This window comes from Phyllobates terribilis, unplaced genomic scaffold (genome assembly GCF_046119375.1).
Source record: "Phyllobates terribilis strain yellow unplaced genomic scaffold, ASM4611937v1 Scaffold_1__5_contigs__length_1240528914, whole genome shotgun sequence".
In the NCBI taxonomy this organism is placed as follows: Eukaryota; Metazoa; Chordata; class Amphibia; order Anura; family Dendrobatidae; genus Phyllobates; species Phyllobates terribilis.
The window spans coordinates 724,586,191-724,608,544 of NW_027362761.1; positions in this window are offsets into that span (position 1 = coordinate 724,586,191).

Below are 22,354 nucleotides of genomic sequence, written 5' to 3' on the forward strand. Positions count from 1 at the left end.
AAATTTACAAAAATGCCATTATTTACAAAAAAAACTATATTAACCCATTTGTCCTAGACCTCTACTTATAGTTAGTAATGCGGCACAGAGATTAATGATAATTTACAAAAATTCATCTTCTCAAATTGGAGCAGCAAACATTTTTGCGAGATCAGATTTATTTAGAATTTATGTTTCATAGCAGGGGAGGGATTTTACTGGAAGCTTTGAAAGGACTGCGGGGAAAGACGTCTGTGGTAGGTTGAAAAGAAAACCACTCAAGTCTTTCAATTCATCTGTGAATCTCTCCATTAAGTGAAGCTGCTCAAAGACATGCATAGGGTTAACACAGTCCAGTAACTGAGAGTTCCCAAAAGGAGGGGCCTTGAAAACCTTATTTGTTCCAGGAATTCTGTGCAGGTGTCAGACATCTCCCCACTTGTGTCTGTCTGACAGAAGGGAAGGTCATACCTTTTCGGCAAATTCCAACATACGGTATATCCAGATTCACTACAAAATAATATCATACTTTTTTAGCATGGTAACTTTTGTTGTTCTGCACTTCAATCTTTACTTTTACAGTTGTCTACTACTTTGACAACCTTGTGTGCATGTGATGGATTTTTCAAAAGTGGTAAACAAATCAAATACCTTACAAACAACTGCACTTTGCATCTCTCTTCTTCGCACAGTGACGCTTAATGATAACGGTCAGTTTAAGAGGCAGTCCAGAGTTGATAAGAGCAACACTCAAACAGGGCAGAAATGTTAAATACAAACCTTCTCAATGCTTATTCATTCCTACTCCCGAAATAAAAATGTATCACTATTTTAGTTGATCATCCTGTATGCTCTCCTGACAATTAGGCTTTGCTCAGCAAAGCAGCCAAACCGCTGTTCTCCAGAGGCTCTCATAACAACCTCAGGTGACCCTCCCAACATCCTTTCCTTCTGTCTGGCATCACTCCTCCAGCACACTGCCATTATCTCCAGTGGGCAAACTGCTCCTTACACCTACTCCACTATTGCATAACTGGTGACCAGACCTGCAATGACTTCTGGCATACTGTTTTGTGCACAGTTCAAGAGTGATCAACCCCTTTAACCAAAACCATTGTACTAGGACTGATATTACCACCATACAGTGGTAATATCAAATTTACACCAGTTCTCTGCAGACCATATTTGTCTATACTGTACAGATACCTACCAGTGATGTTCTCGCTGATTGTCGTCATACCTTTTCTTTTCTATTGAGCCCCACCCATCATGACCACTTCTTCCATCCATAACATGTCACTGCAAAAGGTAACACAGAGACATCTTTTGCTTGCTGTTTTTCCTGGACCCTTTACATATTCCACCATCACTACAAGAACCATATTGTGCTATTAATAGTGCCCCAGACAGTAATAATGTCCCTTTTTTGCCTTATATACTAATAGTACCCTGGTGTCATTCCCTACACAATAAAAGTGGTCCCTCTGTGCCCTTAAGAGTAATAAGGTTTCTATGCTTCCTAGTAATAATTCCTCCTTACAGTTATAAAGCACCTTATAGAAAAAATATCCCCCTGTGTCTCATAATAATAATAATGCCCCTCTGTGCAGCCTTATAATAATTTCCCAGTGTCTCCTTTAATAATAGTCCCCCTTGACCTTCATAACAATGACCCCTTCCCTCTTTATAATAATAAAAACACCCCCTTGAGCGTTCTTATAATAATAATTTAACAAAAACTTTCTTTTAATAATAATGCCTCCTGTGTTTTCCCTATCATGATAATGGTCCCCAAGTGTGACTCCTTATAATAATGACCCTCAGCGCCTTTTATTGTAATAATGTCCCTGAGCAGGAGCGTAAATAGAAATCACGGGGCCCCATTGCAAAAGTCCTGTTACAGCTGTAGCGTTGGCATCCCTGCTAGCTTCTCATCCTCTTCTCCTTTGGCAGGGATGCCGACTCATTCACCACCCTAGCCATTGTCCCACGTGTCCCCTCCTCCTGCTGCTTCCTGGGGTCTGCGCATACCTGGCTGATCCCCAGGCACTGGGCTTATGGCACGCACACTCCCGGTCTCTTGAAGAGACAGCGTGCACCATCTAAAAATGTCCCCTATTATTTCAGGCACCTCCTCCTGTTGAGAGGTGCCTGAGCAACATGTTAAGTCAGTTGTCTGCATGCTTGCTAGTTCTCAGATCCCCTGTATCTGCAAGTATCTACTTTTACCTGTCATTATCTGCCTGTCCCTGCCAGTACCTGCCTCTTCCTGCCCTGCCCGTACCTGTCTGCCTGCACCTGCTGTGTGTTCCTGTATTCCAGTTGTGCCTGCCAGCACCTGCCATTCCTGTATACCAGGTGAGCCTGCCTGTATTCCAGCCATTCCTGCCAACACCTGCCGTTCCTGTACACCATCTGAGCTTACCTGTATACCAGCCGTGTCTCCCAGAATCTGACGTTCCAGCCGCGCCTGTCTGTATACCAGCTGTGTCCACCAGCACCTGCCGTTACCGTCTGCCAGCCAAGCCTGTCTGTATACCAGCGATGCCAGCTAACACCTGCCGTGCCTGTATACCAGTCGTGCCCGCCAACACCTGTAGTTCCTATATATCAGCCATGTATTCCCGTTCCTGGCTGGCCCAGCTTCCTGTCCCTTTGGGGTCGGCTACCATGTGTCCAAGGTCTGTCCTGGAGTAGCACCTGGCATCAATCTGGAGCCAAGTCTAACCACACCATCAGGGGCTCTAGCGAAGAGTCAGGTGTTTGCCTAGTTACGCCCCACCGGGCTGTCCTCGATCCATGGCACAGTGGTTCTACTACAGTTTGTTCAGGCCATGAAACCCGCTGGCTCTCTACCCTTTCCAGTCTCTGACCTCTATCAGGAGGTCTCCCGTCAGAAGGACCAGCAGGACAAAATCATGTCCTATCTGCGGGCTGTGACCACCCAATTGTACACGCTGACATTTGCCGCTGCAGCCGTTCCTGTTCAAGCTGCTGTAACCTCAGCCTTGACTCTCAAGCCCACTTGCTATATTCCTGGTTCTGGACCGTCTGTCTGTCTGCTCCACTATGTTTTGACAGTGATCCCACTTAATGCCGCTGATTCATCAATCAATGCACGCTGCACATTGAACTCTTGGCACATCAGTTCTCTTTGGACCGGGCCAAAGTGGCATTCATTATATCCCATCTCACTGGAGAGACTCTATCATGGCTCAACCCTCTATGGCAGAGAGGGGATTCCCTAGTCTCCAACCTTCATATTTTTCCAGAAGCCTTCCACTAGATCTTTGATGAGCCTGGCTGTGCTTCCTCCACAGCATCCTCCCTCCTCCAATTGTGCCATGGAAACCTCATAGTGGGCCAGTATGCTGTCAATTTTTGTACCATGTCTTCAGAACTCACCAGGAATAACGAGGCATTGGTGGTTGCCTTCTGGGAGGGCCTATCGGAGAGAATTAATGACAAGTTAGCTGGTTGAGATGTTCCCACCTCTCTAGATGACCTGATATCCCTGGCTACTAGGATCAACCTCAGGCATCAGGAGCACTCCAAGGAGGCGATCCAAGAGAGAAGACCCATGTGCTTGGCCACTACCTTCCAAATGCCGATCATGCCATAGACCTCAGGTTCAACACTCCCCTCTCAGTGTATGCAAATCAACCGTTGAAGCTGGCCAAGGACAGTCTGGAGGTTTGTCATGCCGAGGGGAGATGCTTCTACTGTGGTGGTCCCGAACATCTAAATCGCTCCTGTCCTGTGAAGTCGGGAAAATCCAAGGTCTAGGGTCAGTAGGAGAGGCTAACCTAGGCGAGGACTAGTCCTCTCCCCCACTGATTCTGTCAATGTCCTTTTCCTGTGGCAACATCCTTTTTTTTGAATCGGCCTATCTGGACTCTAGTTCCGCAAGAAATTTCATTCTACAGGCCCTTGTGGAGCGGTATGAGATCCACATCCAACACCTACAGAGTCCTTTGGTGGTATCATCCATGGATGGGAATTCACTATCCGAGGCCTTCTGTTCATTTCCGAGCCTGTATAACTTTGGGTAGGAATGTTGCACTAGGAGGAAATCTCCTTTCATGTACTATCAGGTGTGTCCCATCCTCTGCTCCTGGGCCTGCCATGACTACGAGCACACGAGCCTGTCTTGGATTGGAGATCCAGAGAAGTACTGTTGGGGTCAGTCCTGTCACGAAAGATATCTTGTCCCAATTCGTCCTACTCGACCTCCGGCTACTCCATCAAATTTACCTGACTTGCCTCCCTTTTATTGGACTTACTTGAATGGCTTCGATAAGACCTCCTTCCTGGTTCTTCTCTTCCACGAGGCCATATCTACCCTCTGTTCCAGGTGGAGACCCAAGCCATATCTGAATATTTCAAGGAGAACCTAGCCAGGGGATTTATCCAGAAGTCATCCTCCCCGGCTGGAGCAGGATTCTTCTTTGTAAAGAAGAAGGATGGGTCACTTCATCCCTGTATTGACTATATGGGTCTCAATCAGATAACGATCAATAATAAATGTCCTCTGCCTCTCATATCAGAGTTGTTTGATCGTCTCAAATGTTCTGGAGTCTTTACTAAACTTGATCTGCGGGGGCATATCACCTGATCCGAATATGCCAGGGGAATGAGTGGAAGACTGCCTTTAACACCCGGGATGACTATTATGAGTATTACATAATGTCGTTTGGGCTCTGTAATGCCCCAGCAGTCTTCCAAGAACTGGTGAACGATATCTTCTGGGATTTTCTCTACTCGTGTGTGGTGGTTTACTTGGACAAAATATTGATGTTCTCTCCCGATCTGTCCACTCACAGGGGGGATGTCCGCCAGGTTCTGCAAAGATTGAGGAAGAACCGTTTGTACACCAAGTTTGAGAAGTACCGGTACATCTTTGAGCAAACCTCTCTTCCATTCCTAGGATACATCATCTCTGAGACCAGACAGATGATGGATCCCGAGAAGGTATCCGCCGTCCTGAAGTGGCCCTGTCCTGACGGCCTGAAAGCAATCCAGCGGTTTCTCAGATTCGCTAATTCATACTGACAGTTTATTCCACATTCCTCCTTCCGTACCACCCCAATTTCTGCCCTGAATCGCAAGGGAGCTAACCCTAGGGTATGGACTCCAGAGGTTAAAAGCGCCTTTGTCTACCTTAAATAGGCCCTCTCCTCCACTCCAGTGCTGCACCGACCTGACAATAATAAGCCATTCTTTTTGTAGGTGGATGCTTCTTCCTCTAGGGCTGGAGCCGTTCTTACCCAAAAGTCTCCTACCGGCCTGATTGTGACCTGTGGTTTCTTTTCCAAAATCTTCTCAGCTCCAGAACGCAACTACTTGATAGGCGATCGAGAACTGTTGGCGATTAAATTGGCTCTTGAGGAGTGGCGCTATTTGCTTGAAGGAGTGTTTCATCCTGTAATTATTTATACTGACCTCAAGAACTTAGCCTATCTGCAGTTCGCACAGTGGCTAAATCAGCATCGAGTCAGGTGGTCTCTGTTCTTTGCCCGTTTTTTTCTTCATTTCTGGCCGGCAGACAAGAACCTCAAGGCGGATGCACTTTCCAGGTCCTTTCTGTCTTCTGACCAGGAGGAAAAGCCTCAATACATCATTTAGTCCTCCAAAATGGTTGCTGTTGTTCCAGTGGACTTGTCCCGGGTTCCATCTGGAAAGAACTTTGTCACAGAACCAGACAGGAAGTGAATCCTTCAGTGGGATCACTCATCTAAATTGGCTGGTCATGCCAGACAGAAGAAAACGGCTCTTCTCATTTCACAGCATTACTGGTGGCCATTCCTGGGCAAAAATATTGTCGATTTCATCTCAGCCTGTCCCTTCTGTGCCCAGAATAAGACTTAGGAACAGTTTCCGACCGATTGCTTACTTACTCTGCCCGTACCATCAGCTCCCTGGCAGCACATTGCGATGGACTTCATTACCAATCTTCCAGTGTCGGCCGGATGTACCGTCATTTGGTTAGTCGTGGATCGCTTCTCTAAGATGGCCCACTTTATACCGTTGTACGGTCTCCCGTCTGCTTCTGTACCTGCTGAGAAGGTCATCCAATATATCTTCGGTCTTTATGGGATACCTCTCCATATAGTTTCAGATTGAGGCATCCAGTTCACTTCTCACTTCTGCAGGGCTACCTGTAAACTAATAAATGTCACCCTGGATTTCTCTTCAGCCTACCATCCCCAATCCAATGGCCAGGTAGAGCAAAGTCAACCAGATCATAACCAAATTTCTATGGCATTTCATCAATGCTCACCACAATGATTGGGCCAGTCTCCTGCCTTGGGCTGAATTCTCCTATAATAACCATGTGAATGAGTCCTCAGCTAAATCTCCGTTTTTTGTTGTGTATGGTCAACACCCCAATATTTTGTTCCCTGTGTCTACTACCACAGATATTCCTGCGATTGAAGCTCTCATCAAGGGTTTCTCTAGAATCTGGGTGGACACCTAGGCCACATTAATGAAATCTTCAGAATTGATGAAGAAACACACAGAAAAGAGACATTTAGACCCACTTATGTTTCATCCTCGGGATAAAGTTTGGCTTTCTTCGAAGTTTGTCCGTCTCAAGCTACCTTCATACAAGCTGGGCCCTCAGTTTATCGGTCCATTTGAGCTTCTCAAATGGATAAATGCAGTAGCTTACTAGCTCAAACTCCCGGCTTCTTTACGGATCCCCAATTCATTCCATCTGTCTTTCCTCAAGCCTGTCATCTTTAAAGGGAATCTGTCACCCCCTGGGCGATATCAGACCTCTACTATGGCCATATAGGTGATAGAAAAGTAAATCTATACTTACCTGCATGGCCCATAGAAGAGGTCTGATTGCAGAGAAATCTGATTTTATGAAGTCTGTTTTCAAGAGGCTTGGCATCTGGGGGACGCCAAGCAAACCCATCCTATCTGCTTATTATTCCCCTAAATTGCCGCCTCTGTGCTAAATTACCATATCCCCCCCCTCCCCTGCACGTTACAGGGCCCTGTGACAGGCCCTGTGACATGCCCTGCTCTGCCTCCCCTCCCGCGCATGTGACGCGCCCCCTGGGCCAGTGTTGTTTGGGGGATACCCGGAGCCGGATCAGATGGGGGTTGTAGTCTCCGAGTGGCGGTGACCCGGTCCGTGCCCAGGGTGTCAAGCTCAGTGTGTGGCAGTCCTACAGATGTTGCTGGATGTTCTTTAGTGTCGACTACGCCACCCGTTGATTTGCGGTCAATACGGCCGCCGCTGCAGCAGGGTCCGCTGAGGCTGGTGGTGTGTGTGCAGCTTCTGGTAGTATAACCCCCAACGGGAGGGGTATAGCCTCAGGGGGTCAGTTGTAGAGGGTGGTGGTTGTGGTGGTGCAGTGAGGATGGTATTAAGACTCAGAGTCGGGCTGTGCAGTTCAGGGTTTTTACTTACTGCTGTTGTTCTGGTCACTCCGGCCTTGAGTGACCGCCCGAGCCGTGCTGCGTCCACCAGGTCCTGGACTCGGCCAACCCCCAGGTAATTCTGGAGCGTGATCCTGAGCTCCCTTTCTGACGTTCCTTTTCTCTGGCCTTCCCCACCAGGGATCCACCTATGTCCGGCTCCCTCGGGTCTCTTGGTGGGTACACCTCTTCTGGGTTCCCTGACCCTATACTTGGTCTGCCTTCCTGGTGGATTTAGTGGGGGGTCGTGGCAGATCCTGCCCACAACCTCCGATCTCTGGCTGAGGATTAGTGCCCTCCACCAGCTTGGGATCCGGTACCCTTGTGCCAACCCTTCACCCTGTTGCTTGTATTTGGGCTCTTGGGGTTCCCTCTTCTTCCCCTCTGGGTCCTTCTGACTCCTCTCTCTCTTCTTTCAGGACTGCTTGACCCTCTACAACAGACTGACTAGTAGCTGTCTGCCTGTCTGACCCTGATCTAAGATGGTTCCCACCTTATATACTCCCTCTATGTGTGAGCTCAGGTGACCAGCACCCAATGAGCTCCTAGCATTACCCAGACTGCTCCCCCTATCTGCCCCTACACTACTGGGATGTTCCACCCCCCTCCCACTCCAGCCAGGGACAGACACTATCGTACCTGCACATAAACTGGTGGGAGTACCGTCGGTCTGTCCCCCGGAAATGGGATGTATGTAGTGTATGCAGCCTACTGAGCTCAGTTCCACACTCCATCCTTACCCGGGAGTGGAATATCACACCTCTGGCTTGAGGTGCAATACCCCTGTAGCAGCCGAATCCTCAGGGTGCTACGTTCCCCCCTGGTAAATCACAGCCCGTCCTCGGGCTGTAAGAGAATAAACATCCAAAACATACATTTTTTTTTTTTCATAAAACATAAACATATAAAACATCATATATTATCAGCAAAAACTTTTCATAAATAACATTCTTGTTCCTCCGGCCACGGTGCAACTTGTGACCGGGTAAAGTGCGACAGTCTCTTCAAGAAAAACAACAGTTTCCTATAAAACCGGTAGGGGGCGCCTTAGGAAGCGCAACTATTTACAAGGGGAAAGTGGCCGCTCTCAGTCCTCGGCCAGGTATAAGGAAGGAATGACCGCTCTAAGTCCTCGGTCAGTTGGATTAAGGGACACACAGGTTAACAGTTTACACTTGTCCCAACGGGGACATATTTAAAGCAGCAACAGTTCACTGTACCCCGACAGGTAACTATTTACAGTCTCTTTACCGTACTTTAACGACGGCGTCCTCCTGCTCCTTCTTTATCTTCAGACCCGTCCGGGTCCTCTTGCTCCTCCTCACACCGCAGCTCCTCCTCCGTCAGGCGATGCACATGGAGGGCGTAGGGTCCTTTGGCACACTTGTGCCGGGTGAACGTGACCTCGTCCCCTACGTACAGGTCACGACCTCTGTGTCCCTCCGGCAGATGGCTTTCTACGTCTCTGCGGGTTACAAAGACGTCGCCGGGGGTATGATGGTCTCTTATGAAGCCCCACCCATGCTGCAGGTTGAATTTAATCACAGTCCCGGTGGTACGGGGACCATGAGCTGCACGGGGGTTCCTCCTGGTCCGGCTCTTCTGCCCTGCGCTCTGTTCCTGCAGCCGCTGCTCACGGATCCGCCTCTCTTTCCGCTCTTGCTCGAAGGCTGCCAACTGCTGGCGGCAGCACTCCACTCGCTCTGCTGCAGCTGCCCGCGTTTCTTGAGTGAACCCCATGAGGTCTCCTCCGGTGGGGTCCCACTCGAATTGTGCTTCTTCTAGCGGGAGCGGGGTTCTCCTGACGGGCTTCGGAGCCGGAATCAGGGGCTCGCACAGGGGCCTTGCTCTTTGGAGTTCCAGTTGGTAGTACTCCTGGGGCCATACAAAGGGCTGCCCATCCGGGCACGTGTGCTGGGCAAATAGATCTTCGCCCAGGTGCGGCACTCTAGATGTTGAGGGCGCGCTGATGGTAGCGGCGCCCGGGTTGACCAGGCCTTGCGTCCAGGCTTGGGGCACCCTAAAGGAAAAGGGCACCGTAAGGACGGTGGCGCCCGGGGGTACTCGGCCCTGCGACCAGGCCGGTGGCTCCGCGGAGGTAGGGGGCGCTGTTGGAATTGCGGCGCCCGGGGGTACTAGACCTTGCGACCAGGCCGATGGTATTTCCTGTTTCGTCGCGCTCAGGGTCGAGGCGTGTGACGTCACAGGGGTCACGGCCGCGGCTTCTGCTTGAGGCCTAGTCCGGCACGGTGACGATGCAGCGACGGGCACGGCAGGGGGAATTTCGGGCTCTGCGACGGGGAGCTGGGACAGGTACACGGTTTCTCGGCTCGGGGTAGAGACGTCCCCTTTACCTGCCTCCGTCCGTTCAGCTCCCTCCTCGGCACCGTCTCCGGCCTTCACTCCTCCTGCACCATCCTCAGAGGCGGTCTGTCTCCTCGTCTCGGGTGGCGTGCTCCGCTGACGGGTTCCGGTCTGCTGGGCCATCTCACGGCTCCACTCCGTCAGCGTGTCTTGCTGCACCTGGGCCATCCTCCGTGCGAGGCCCTCCAGCGCGGTCTGTGCACACTCCCGGTCTCGGGGGAGCTGTGCTAGGATCTCCACTAAGCCTAGTGGGGTTGTTGCTTGCAGCAGGCTCCTGACCACTGGGTCGGTGCTGCCTGTCTCTCCCTCCATCTCTGGGTACGGCTTCTCCGGAGTCCTCTCCAGACTTCTTGTCTCCGGGTGCGCTCTCTCCAGACTCCTCCAGGCTGCACCCATCTTCGTTCTTTTGTTCTGTCTCCGCCCACATTGAAGGTGGTCCCGGGGCAACTTTGTGATTGTCAGTTCCAGGGGCAGTTCTCTTACGCTGATGGACACTTCCAGCATCACAGTCTCTGTTGGTGGGCGCGGTTTCCGCTTTTGGCGCCATTCTTCGACCTGGCCCACGATGGGAGGTGACCTCTTGCCACCCTCTGGCACGCCCATAATGGCGTCCGCTCTTCCAAGGCGGGAAATCTTTGGAAATGGCGGGAATCGTCTCCCAGTGGCGGGAAACTCCATGGATGGCGGGAAAAAGCTGCAAATGGCGGACAACCGGCGGGAAACGACCTGTGATGGGGTCCGTTGGCGGGGACCCTCCGGAACCGGCGGGAGACTTCTTTTTGAGGTAACGGTGAACTTTTCTTCAGGCACGCAGTACCCGGTTGTTGCGGGCACGTAATCCTGCCGACTACGCCAAAGTTGACGCGCCCCCTGGGCCAGTGTTGTTTGGGGGATACCCGGAGCCGGATCAGATGGGGGTTGTAGTCTCCGAGTGGCGGTGACCCGGTCCGTGCCCAGGGTGTCAAGCTCAGTGTGTGGCAGTCCTACAGATGTTGCTGGATGTTCTATCCTGCCGACTACGCCAAAGTTGACGCGCCCCCTGGGCCAGTGTTGTTTGGGGGATACCCGGAGCCGGATCAGATGGGGGTTGTAGTCTCCGAGTGGCGGTGACCCGGTCCGTGCCCAGGGTGTCAAGCTCAGTGTGTGGCAGTCCTACAGATGTTGCTGGATGTTCTTTAGTGTCGACTACGCCACCCGTTGATTTGCGGTCAATACGGCCGCCGCTGCAGCAGGGTCCGCTGAGGCTGGTGGTGTGTGTGCAGCTTCTGGTAGTATAACCCCCAACGGGAGGGGTATAGCCTCAGGGGGTCAGTTGTAGAGGGTGGTGGTTGTGGTGGTGCAGTGAGGATGGTATTAAGACTCAGAGTCGGGCTGTGCAGTTCAGGGTTTTTACTTACTGCTGTTGTTCTGGTCACTCCGGCCTTGAGTGACCGCCCGAGCCGTGCTGCGTCCACCAGGTCCTGGACTCGGCCAACCCCCAGGTAATTCTGGAGCGTGATCCTGAGCTCCCTTTCTGACGTTCCTTTTCTCTGGCCTTCCCCACCAGGGATCCACCTATGTCCGGCTCCCTCGGGTCTCTTGGTGGGTACACCTCTTCTGGGTTCCCTGACCCTATACTTGGTCTGCCTTCCTGGTGGATTTAGTGGGGGGTCGTGGCAGATCCTGCCCACAACCTCCGGTCTCTGGCTGAGGATTAGTGCCCTCCACCAGCTTGGGATCCGGTACCCTTGTGCCAACCCTTCACCCTGTTGCTTGTATTTGGGCTCTTGGGGTTCCCTCTTCTTCCCCTCTGGGTCCTTCTGACTCCTCTCTCTCTTCTTTCAGGACTGCTTGACCCTCTACAACAGACTGACTAGTAGCTGTCTGCCTGTCTGACCCTGATCTAAGATGGTTCCCACCTTATATACTCCCTCTATGTGTGAGCTCAGGTGACCAGCACCCAATGAGCTCCTAGCATTACCCAGACTGCTCCCCCTATCTGCCCCTACACTACTGGGATGTTCCACCCCCCTCCCACTCCAGCCAGGGACAGACACTATCGTACCTGCACATAAACTGGTGGGAGTACCGTCGGTCTGTCCCCCGGAAATGGGATGTATGTAGTGTATGCAGCCTACTGAGCTCAGTTCCACACTCCATCCTTACCCGGGAGTGGAATATCACACCTCTGGCTTGAGGTGCAATACCCCTGTAGCAGCCGAATCCTCAGGGTGCTACACATGCGCAAAACGTCGCTCCCATGGAGCGCGTTTTGTTTCCCTCCGGCCCCATTTGGCTGCGTACTGCGCCGCAGCCTTGTATTGCACAAGCGACGGTGAGTCACTGAGACTTCCGCTCCTCTGGCAGTACGCAACCAAATGGGGCTGGAGGGAAACAAAGCACGCTCCATGGGAGCGGCGCTTTGCGCATGCGCGGGAAGGGAGGCAGAGCAGGGCATGTCACAGGGCCTGTCACAGGGTCCTGTGATGTGCAGGGGTGGGGGGGATATGGTAATTTAGCACAGAGGTGGCGATTTAGGGGAATAGTAAGCAGATAGGAGGGGCTTGCTTGGGTCCCCCGGATGCCAAGCCTCTGGAAAACAGACTTTATAAAACCAGATTTCTCTGCAATCAGACCTCTGCTATGGGCCATACAGGAAAGTATAGATTTACTTTTCTATCACCTGTATGGCCATAGTAGAGGTCTGATATCGCCCAGGGGGGTGAGACATTACCTTGAACTCCTTCTTCAAGGACCCGGGTACCACTCCAGCTCCAGTCAGCTCTGAAGATGTTTTCTAGATAGAGAATATTCTGGCCACAAAAAAGATAGGAGGAAAAAACTTTTTTCTTGTGGATTGGAAGGGGTTTGGTCCGGAGGAGAGGTTTTGGGAGCCCAAGGAGAACATCCATGCCCCTCTCCTTATGGAGAGATTACTTGCAGGCCTGAAGAAAAGGCCTGCACGCTTCTCATCCTCCTCTCCCTCGGCAGGGATGCCTACTCACTCACTGCCCTGGCCCTCACCCCGAGCGTCCTCCTCCTCATACTGCTTCCTGGGGTCTGCGCACACCTGGCAGATCCCTGGGTACTGCACTCAGGTCGTGCTCTCGGTCTCTAAAAGAGACAGCATGTACCGTCCAAAAGTGTCCCCCACCAATGGCTGGGAGACACTTATTATTTAAGGCACCTCCACTTGTTGAGAGGTGCCTGAGCAACGTGTTAAGTCAGTTATTTGCATGCTTGCTAGTTCTCAGGTCCCCTGTACCTGTCAGTATCTGCCTCTACCTGTCAGTATCTGCTTGTCCATGCCAGTACCTGCCTGTTCCTGCCCGTACCTGTCTGCCTGCATCTGCTGTGTGTTCCTGTATTCCAGTCGTGCCCACCAGAACTTGCCATTCCTATACACTAGCCAAGCCTGCCGGTATACCAGCCATGCCCACCAGCACCTGCCTTTCCTGTTTACCAGCTAAGCCTGTCTGTATACTAGCCGTGCCTGCCAGCACCTGCCGTTCCTATATACCAGCCATGTCTTCCCATTCCTGGACGTCCCAGTTTTCTGTCCCTTTGGGTATCAGCTGCCGTGTGTCCGAGGTCTGTACTGAAGTATCACCTGGTATCCATCTGGAGCCAAGTTTAACCACACCATCAGGGGCTCTAGCGTAGAGTCAGGTGTTTTCCTAGCTACCCCCCTCCAGGCTCTCCTCGGTCCACAGCACAGTGGTTCCACCACCACAGACATTACAACAGTACATAGGTGCAGTTTCAGAAGGGCATAAATCCCAACTTTTGAAGAAACAGAGAATAATTATTGCAGCACTCACAAAGTTATTTTGCCCCTACTTAAGCCCGAGTGTTCCCACCCACTATGACACCCCTTTCATGGACCCCATAGAGTAAGATGCCACCACACAGTATGATGACCCCACACTATGATGACTCCACAAACCCCACACAAAGTATGATGCCTCACTTAACACCACACAGTAAGATAGTCACCACAGCCCCCCCGTACAGCATGGTATTTACCACAGCCCCACATATAGTATGATGTGCACCACAGCCCCTTATACAGTATGATGTTCACCACAGCCCCATATTTATAGCATAACGTCCATCACGGCACCCTATGTATAGTATGATGTCCAGCACAGTCCCTCATACAGTATGATGTTCCACATAGCTCCCTATACAGTTTGATCGTCATCACAGCTTCCATACAGTATAATGACCCTCATAGACCTCTATATAGTATAATCACTTTTACAGCCCCCCATACAGTATGATGGTACACCATAACCATCCCACACAGTATGATGGTTACCCACAGCCCCAATACAGAATGATGGTCCGCCAACAAATCCACTATCATCCAAATATAGTATGATAGTCCCCCCATTATATGATGGTCCTGCACATAGTCCCCCATACAGTATGATGGTTCTTCCACGGCCACCATGAAAAAAGAAAAACAAAACAAAAAGAATCTTGTAACCTGCTGCTGTAAGTGACAGAATATGGAACCTGGTGGATCGGTGCTGTGGACACCGATACTTTTAACAGTGCATACAATGCGGACCAAAGCCAGATCAGCCCATCTGGTATTTGTCAAATTTGCCCCATGGCCAGTCCACCCCTATCAGACAGAATGCTTTCTTGTCACAAGTGGGTGTCCTGAGTTTATGTATTTCTTGTTCTATCGTTTTTTTTGAAGGGGGGAATAATTGTTTTTTTAAATAATCATTTGCCATTTTTGGGAAAGTGGGTTCAATTTTGCTGAAAAAAAAAAATAGTCATTTAACTGTGCGTGTCTGTTTTTGTACACCTCTTTACTAATCCAATTTTGATAAACATGCATGCCACATCTATACTGCAGCCTGCTGCCACATTTTGCTCTTTGTGCAGTACCTAACCTAGCATTTCTTGTTACTCCTTCACAGCCCTTCTCCATAAAAAACACACACTGCTCCTCTCCATAATATACCCCTACATTGCTACTTACCATAAAATTCCCACTCGCAGCCCCTCTCCATAAGATACCCCCTCGGTGACCCTCTTCATAATTTAACCCCCTCGTAGACCCTCTTCATAATATACCCCCTCGCAACCCCTCTTCATAATATACCCCCTCGCAGTCCCTCTTCATAGTATACCCCCTCGCAGTCCCTCTTCATAATACACCCCTCACAGCCCCTTTCCCTATCTCTCCCACAAGGACTCACTGCATATTGTCCCCACTGCCCCTCACTATACTATACCACATTTCACAATCTGCCAGTTGCCTCACAATGTCCTCCGTTGCCCCTTTATGTGCTCTCCCCCCAGCCCAGTCATCTAAATATAGATAAATAAAATAATAAATAAAAGCATATTCCTTCAGTTCTTCCATGGAGCGCTTGCCAACCCTACGTCTCCTCAGCCTGTGCGGTCCCGGTGCCGGCAGAAGTGTGATGATGTCACCAGCATGCTGACCTCATCACGCTGCTGCACGTCGGTGCCAGGACTGACGCTCCCTGCCCCAATCCTGGCACCGGAGTATTCGCATTTGAAAGACGCAAATACATTTATATATGGAAAGAAGGGAGCTGCGTCTCCTGAATAGTGTCATAGGCCGCACAACTTCGCTTGGCGAACCACACAACATCGCTTGGCGAGCCGCTTGCAGCCTGCAGGCCGTATGTTTTGCAGGCTTGAGGTAACTGAAGGTCATCCAAAGAATTTGCATCATGGAACCCTTCCTTTATCTTCTCAGTTTGTTCTATATCATGAGTAACCTGAATAAGTCCTGCAGGATCTATACAGGGTAGGCCATTTATATGGATACACCTAAATTAAAATTTTACAAGTGGTCATAAACTTGTAAAAACTCATAAAAGAATAAAGTTACATTAAAACCAAGCACACCATTGCTTTTCTTATGAAATTCTCAATAAGTTCGATGTGACGCATGACCCTCTTCCCACTGAAAAAAATAAAGTTGGATCCAAAATGGCCAACTTCAAAATGGCCACCATTGTCACCACCCATCTGGAAAAGTTTTCCCCCTCCCATATACTAATGAGCCACAAACAGGAAGTTGATATCACCAACCATTCCCATTTTAATTTAGGTGTATCCATATAAATGGCCCACCCTGTATAATGGCAACATGCAGTACCCATGATTTGAGAAAAACCTCCTTGTGAGGCTGTTCGTCAAGATCATTTGGTGCTGACTGATAATCAAAAAAAGTTGATCACAAATGACTGGGAGGAATAATTTTTGGACCATTTTTAACATTTTAAATCTTTAAACCTAGCGAATTTGAATTTAAAAACACTCCATCTACATTAAATTAATTTAATTAGCAAATGAATTATTCCCGTAATCCATCCACCTATTCCCTTAAATGAATTCAAAGGATTCAGTCATGCAAGCCATGAGGATAACTGAAGGTCATCCAAAGAAATTGGATTATGGAACCCTTCCTTTACCTTTTCAGTTTGTTCTATATTGTGAGTAACTTGTATAAGTCCTGCAGGATCTATACGAGATCGTATAATGGCAGCATGAAGTACCCACGACCCGACAAAAACCTCCTTGTGAGGCTGTTAATCAAGCATCATCAGTGCTGACTGATAATCAAAATAAACTGATCACAAGTGACTGAGAGGAATAATTTTTGGACCATATTTTTAATTTTACATTTTTAAACTTGGCAAATTTGAATTTCAAAACAGTCCTTCATCTACATTAAATTAATTTATTTAGCATTTTCAAGAGAACATAGTTATTCATATATTATCAAGTGTGCCATTCCTACATGTATTTTTTATGAAGAAAGTCAACAGCAAACATATCCATACAATTGCTCAGTATACGGTGCATTTAGTTTTGTCTGAAGAAAAAAACTTAACTATACTTCTGTTCTAAAAAATAGTATATTGAATATATCTGCAAAGGGCGCTAATCAGGTGTGAACATTGTCTAAGTAGTGGTATCTAAAACGTTCACAAGTAAAGAAGCTGTATAAACCTTTGATTTAGGGTTTGCTCAGACTAGCTTATAAATCGGAAGAGTGCAATGCCAGAAATAAACCAAATGTATTCAATAAGGCAGTGCAGATCTGCGTATTTTTTATCAGCTGTATTCAGCATGAGAAAAAAAATCACAGCATGCTACGATATCACTCCGAAATCTGATGGGTACGAGAAAAAAATCAGATGCCATAAGTACCATCAGTATGGTATCTGATTTTTATGTGTACATTACAATTCTATAGCATAGGAAACTGTTAGCGGTCCTGAACATGATTAATAGCTGTTGGATAAAAAAACTGATCGCATACGGACAGCACATGGATGACAAGTGAGGAAAAAATCATACCACTTTTCTGGATGATAATGGGACTGATTTTTTATATGCTAGTGTGAGCTGTCCTTAGTTGTAACATGAGTTGCACAGTTATTACATTACTGTACTTATGAATCACTATACAGAAGCAAAACAGTGTCTTTATAGAGATGAGTTAATCTTTTGAAATTCAAATTTACCTGCTTGGACAAATTTTCCCTGAAAATTCGATTGGCCACTAATCAACAGTACTGTAGAGCTTCCAATTCACCTTTAAAGACATAAAAGACACTCTGAGGTCTCCTAGACTGTAAGTAGCCCATTTCAAGCTCTTAAAGGGAATCTGTCAACAGCTTTTTGTTATGTAATCTGACAGCAGCATGAGGTAGGGTCTGAGACACAGATTTCAGTGATGTGTTATTTACTAGGGTGTGTGCTGTAATTTCAATATTATCAGTGTTTTTTCAGCAGGTAATTATCACTGCTGGTCCAACCATACCCCACCGCTGATTAGCTGCTTACTGTTGTACATAGAAGCTGATAATCAGTGGTGTGGGTGGGGTTCGCTTGGAGTCATAGATTTGTGTTAGAATTTTTTTACCCTTTTGTGCCCAATAGTGCACAGTGGCCCAATCCTGCATTGAGGCCTATCATGTCAATTGCACCAGTTGAAGCAAAAAAAAAAAATGCAAGTTTTTTTTCTAAATTTATAAAGCTGGTAAATAAGTAATCTTGGAAACAATGATTTATTTGTAAGCCCTTATAAACAAAATTTTATTGGCAGGGCAGCAGTAAAATACCTAAAAATGTAACATTTCTTGCCCACCACACCTCAAAGAAAGCTCCAGGAGGGTATTAAAAATGTTTAGAAACTTTTATAAAGCAATTAAGCAGCAGGGGTAGGTCCATAAACTACAGCCTGTGTAAAAGAAATGGAAAGCACCTTGATGTGGCCCCAATCAGACCCAGAGCAGCAGGGAAGGTTTGGAAGTTGTTATTTTTCCTAAATTTCAGAATTTTTCCATTATAATTAATTAGGGGAATAGCATTGTTGATGCCACAGTTTTCAATACTAGCAAGTACTATAAGTACTAAGCATCCCTCATCACCTGCCAATGGCAGATCTCAAGTTTCAGTCAATATGATAAATAAAGTCACCACCTTTTGTTGGTTGTACAGACCCTCCAACATATGTAGCCTTGAACTCCTATGTATTGCACTTTTGCAGATTAGGTGCTCAGTCACACCTATTTGTCATTGCAAATCCTAAAGGCTGTCTTCACCAGAGAGCTGAATTGCCCGCTCTCTGTTTTGGCTATGAGTCTTGTTCAGGGGGTATATTTGTTTAAAAAATATTGCACAATCAAAGTGAGAAAATGCACCATACTAGTAGCATGTAATACTTTGCTCAAACGTAGTGCAGGCACAATGTTTCTGACTTTTTCACTATTTAATTTGTCTTTTTGTGGTTGATGGGAAGAAATCCTGCGCAACATCTGATACAACATTCTACTCTGTTGATGTCAGATTTAGAGAGATGTCCATTGACTAGGATGTGTGGGTGTTGAAGGAAGTGTTTATGCATTGCCTAGTGTTGGAACAAGACCAAATGTCCTCACCTGACTTATTTGCAAAAGTGCATCGCAAGCGTCCAAAAAATTTACCCAGTGCCCAGTGCGCCATTGAAGACACGTACTCTTCCTGGCTGTAATCTTTGCTTTAAATGGTAGAATGAAAATTGCAGCCCAATGACATATCTAAGAAGCGACACACAGTCTCTGCCACCACATGAGACTACAAAGTAGGTATGGCTTACTTTGAGAAACAATGGCAACATGGTAACCCCAATCGAGGCTGAGAGCACACCATTATGTCGCAAAAGGATTGCGAATCCAAGTTGCATGGCAAATATTTTGGTGAACTTGGACATGTCGAAATTGAGTTTCCATATGAACAGACTGGACCTGAATTGATTTTTCCTAGTCACACATACCGATGTATGGATAGCTTATCATTCAACGGAGGAAGAGAAGTAAGAATACAAAAAGCAGGAGATGATGATGATGGTTATGATTTAAATGACAAGACACTACTTGAGGATGAGGCCTAGCTACTATAAAGATAATCATGAGGAGGAGAAGGCCAACTTAAGTCTTGTTCATATTGCTGGCCAGTTTGCTTTTTCCATGTGAGAAAGTGATGTAATTTCTAGTGATGAGCGAGCACTAAAATGCTCGGGTGGTCGATGCTCGGGTCGAGCACATTGGAATACTCGGGTGCTCGACCCGAGCAACGAGCCCAATGTAAGTCTATGGGAAACTCGAGCATTTTTCAGGCGGCTCCCCCGGCGGTCTGCAAAGGGCCTAAAAATTGCCCAAATCAATGGGAACAGTGCTCAAATGACATGGGGACAGCATGGGGAAGACCCCTGGAAGCATTTCTGACTCCCAGGTCACTTCTGTCAACAACGTTGTCAGAGGTATTACGCCACTTTTACGGACTCACAATAAAACATACCAAAACGAAACTAAAATGGATTTTCCTGGGAAATATGTTAAGGAACATCCTTTCCAGGGTAATGAATTGTATATAAAAGCAAACTAAATGTTAAAACCCTCCTTGTTAGCCAGGTGCTTCTGTGCCTATCTCTATCAGTTTGCTTGGTCCTTCTGGGACCTTTAGTACCTTTTTGTCAGTTTATCTTTTTGTGTTCTGCAACAACTTTCTCTGTTCAGGAGGTGTCCCATTTTTGTTCCAGTCCTTAGTTCTTTTAGGGACCCCTTCCCTTTATGCATTAGGTCTTCGTTCAGCCTAGCCGAGGACTAAGGTGCGTCTGTTCGCTAGGAACTGGCAGCCCGCTACATCGTAGGGATTCAGCTTAGTCTTACTGTAGGGATAGCTTTCCCCTTTTTTTCCTTAGTACTTGTTGCAGATCATAACAGTAAGTCTAGCCCAAAAAAACTAAAAGGAAAGAAATTCGGAGATCAGTATGGTTTCCATCCAGGATTTGGCTCAACGCTTGCAGGGATTGTCTCTGGAGGTGGCCGAGCTCCAGCAACACGTGAGTAGCTGTTCTGGAGCGCATTTTGTGGAGCCCAAGGTAGGACTGTCTGATGTTTTTTATGGATCAGGGGTCAGGTGATGTTGAAAATTATTGCACACACTTTAGAAGGTGGGCTTCAGAAGTCAAATGGAATGATCCTGCTCTGAAATGTTTATTTCTTGCTGGTTTGAGTGAAAGGGTTAAGGATTTGCTAATTGCATTCCCCGCACCTGAGACTCTGCAGGATGCCATGCAATTAGCTGTTCGTGTGGATAGGAGGCTGAGATCTAGGCAGAATGAGGTAAAGACTCCTGTAATGCCAGGTCCTAGTCCCCAGAAAATCTGCTCAGACGGCAGAGAACCGATGGAGGTTGGGGCGATGTCGCTCCGCTCTCAGGAAAGAGACCGGAGGTTCGCCGAGGGATTGCGTCTTTATTGTGGTAAAGCTGACCATTTGATTAAGCATTGTGAGCTTCGTTTAAGTAAAGAAAAAAAAAAGGTCAGGTACGCCCATATAGCTTGTTTACGCTCTACAGGAGTATTTCTTTCAGGGAGTACTACTTTACAGGAAATTTGATTGAATTTCAGGTATTTGTGGATTGTGGTTCAACACTTAATGTGATTGATAAAGAGTTTTTGGAAAAACTTAAATTGAAATCCAAACCTTTGTCATCACCTATTTCTGTGATTGCAATTGATAACACTCCCTTGAAATGTATTACTCACAAGGTTGCTGCATTTCCCCTCACTATTAGTGTTGAGCGAACATGCTCGACACTGCTCGGTACTCGCCCGAGAGTAACGCTACTCGGGATGTTCGGCGAGCACCGAGCATTTCCGGGTTACTCGGGCGGGAGCTCGGGTCTCCACCCTGCATGTTTGGCGCTCTTTACAGAGCCAATGAACATGCAGGGATTGCAGCCAGTCACTGTAATGCCGCAGCCATGTTGTTTGTGGGCATTACAGTGATTGGCTGGCCGCACAGCGTCACCTCGAGTATTTAAAACCGGGCGCCGCCATCTTGGACACAGTCGCTCCGGATCAGACAGTGTAGGGACAGCGCTGCTGATTTAGGGAGAGATATATCCTGCAAAATAGTTAGTGTAGGGTCTGTAAAGGCTGCCAGATCAAACAAACAGTCCTTCTCAGGACTAATATCCATCCCAGGTATATCAGGCAGGCAGGCAGGCAGGCTGTATAGGAGACGCAGTGGTTATACCAGCAAACGCTGCATTACAGTCCTGTGTGCTGCTCCTGTTGCTGAAATTGCTGGACTTAGCTCCAGGTCCCGGGGGCCAGGAAAAATAATTTTTTTTTATCTAAATCCTCTTTTTTTTTTCCTCCTTCACAATGTACAAATACCCATCTTATTAACCTTTTGGTGCCCCCCCCCCCCCCCAAAAAAAAAGTGTGCCTCTGATTTTTCAGACACAAATATATCTGTTGAAAATAGTCTGGTGTAGGCCCGAGAAATACAAGTGTGGTTTTGCAGTTCCACGGTACAAACCTCTGCATTATCCACTTTTGGGCCATTTGTATCTAAAAAAAACAGTTTGAGTGTGTCGTTCACTGTTCAGCTGCAAATATATATATATTTTAAAAAGCCTGGTATACACCAGTAAATTATTACTGTGGTTTTGATGTTCCACGGTAAAACATCTCTATTATCCTGTTTTTGGCATTTTTTGCTGTATAAAAATAATAATAGTGTCTCCCTGATTTTCCAGACACAAATATATCTGTTGAACATAGTCTGGTGTAGGCCAGAGAGACAGAAGTGTGCTTTTGCTGTTCCACGGTAAAAAATCTCTATTATCCTGCTTTTTGCATTTTTTGCTGTAAAAAAAAAAAAAAATAGTGTCTCCCTGATTTTTCAGACACAAATATATCTGTTGAAAATAGTCTGGTGTAGGCCCGAGAAATACAAGTGTGGTTTTGCAGTTCCACGGTATAAACCTCTGTATTATCCACTTTTGGGCCATTTGTATCTAAAAAAAACAGTTTGAGTGTGTCGCTCACTGTTCAGCTGCAAATATATATATATTTTAAAAAGCCTGGTATACACCAGTAAATTATAACTGTGGTTTTGCTGTTCCACGGTAAAAAATCTCTATTATTCAGGTTTTGGTAGTTTTTTCCGTAAAGAAAAACAGTAGTGTCTCCTGGCTGTTGTGACACAAAAATATATCTGTTGAAAATAGTCTTGTGTAGGACCGACATCCCAGT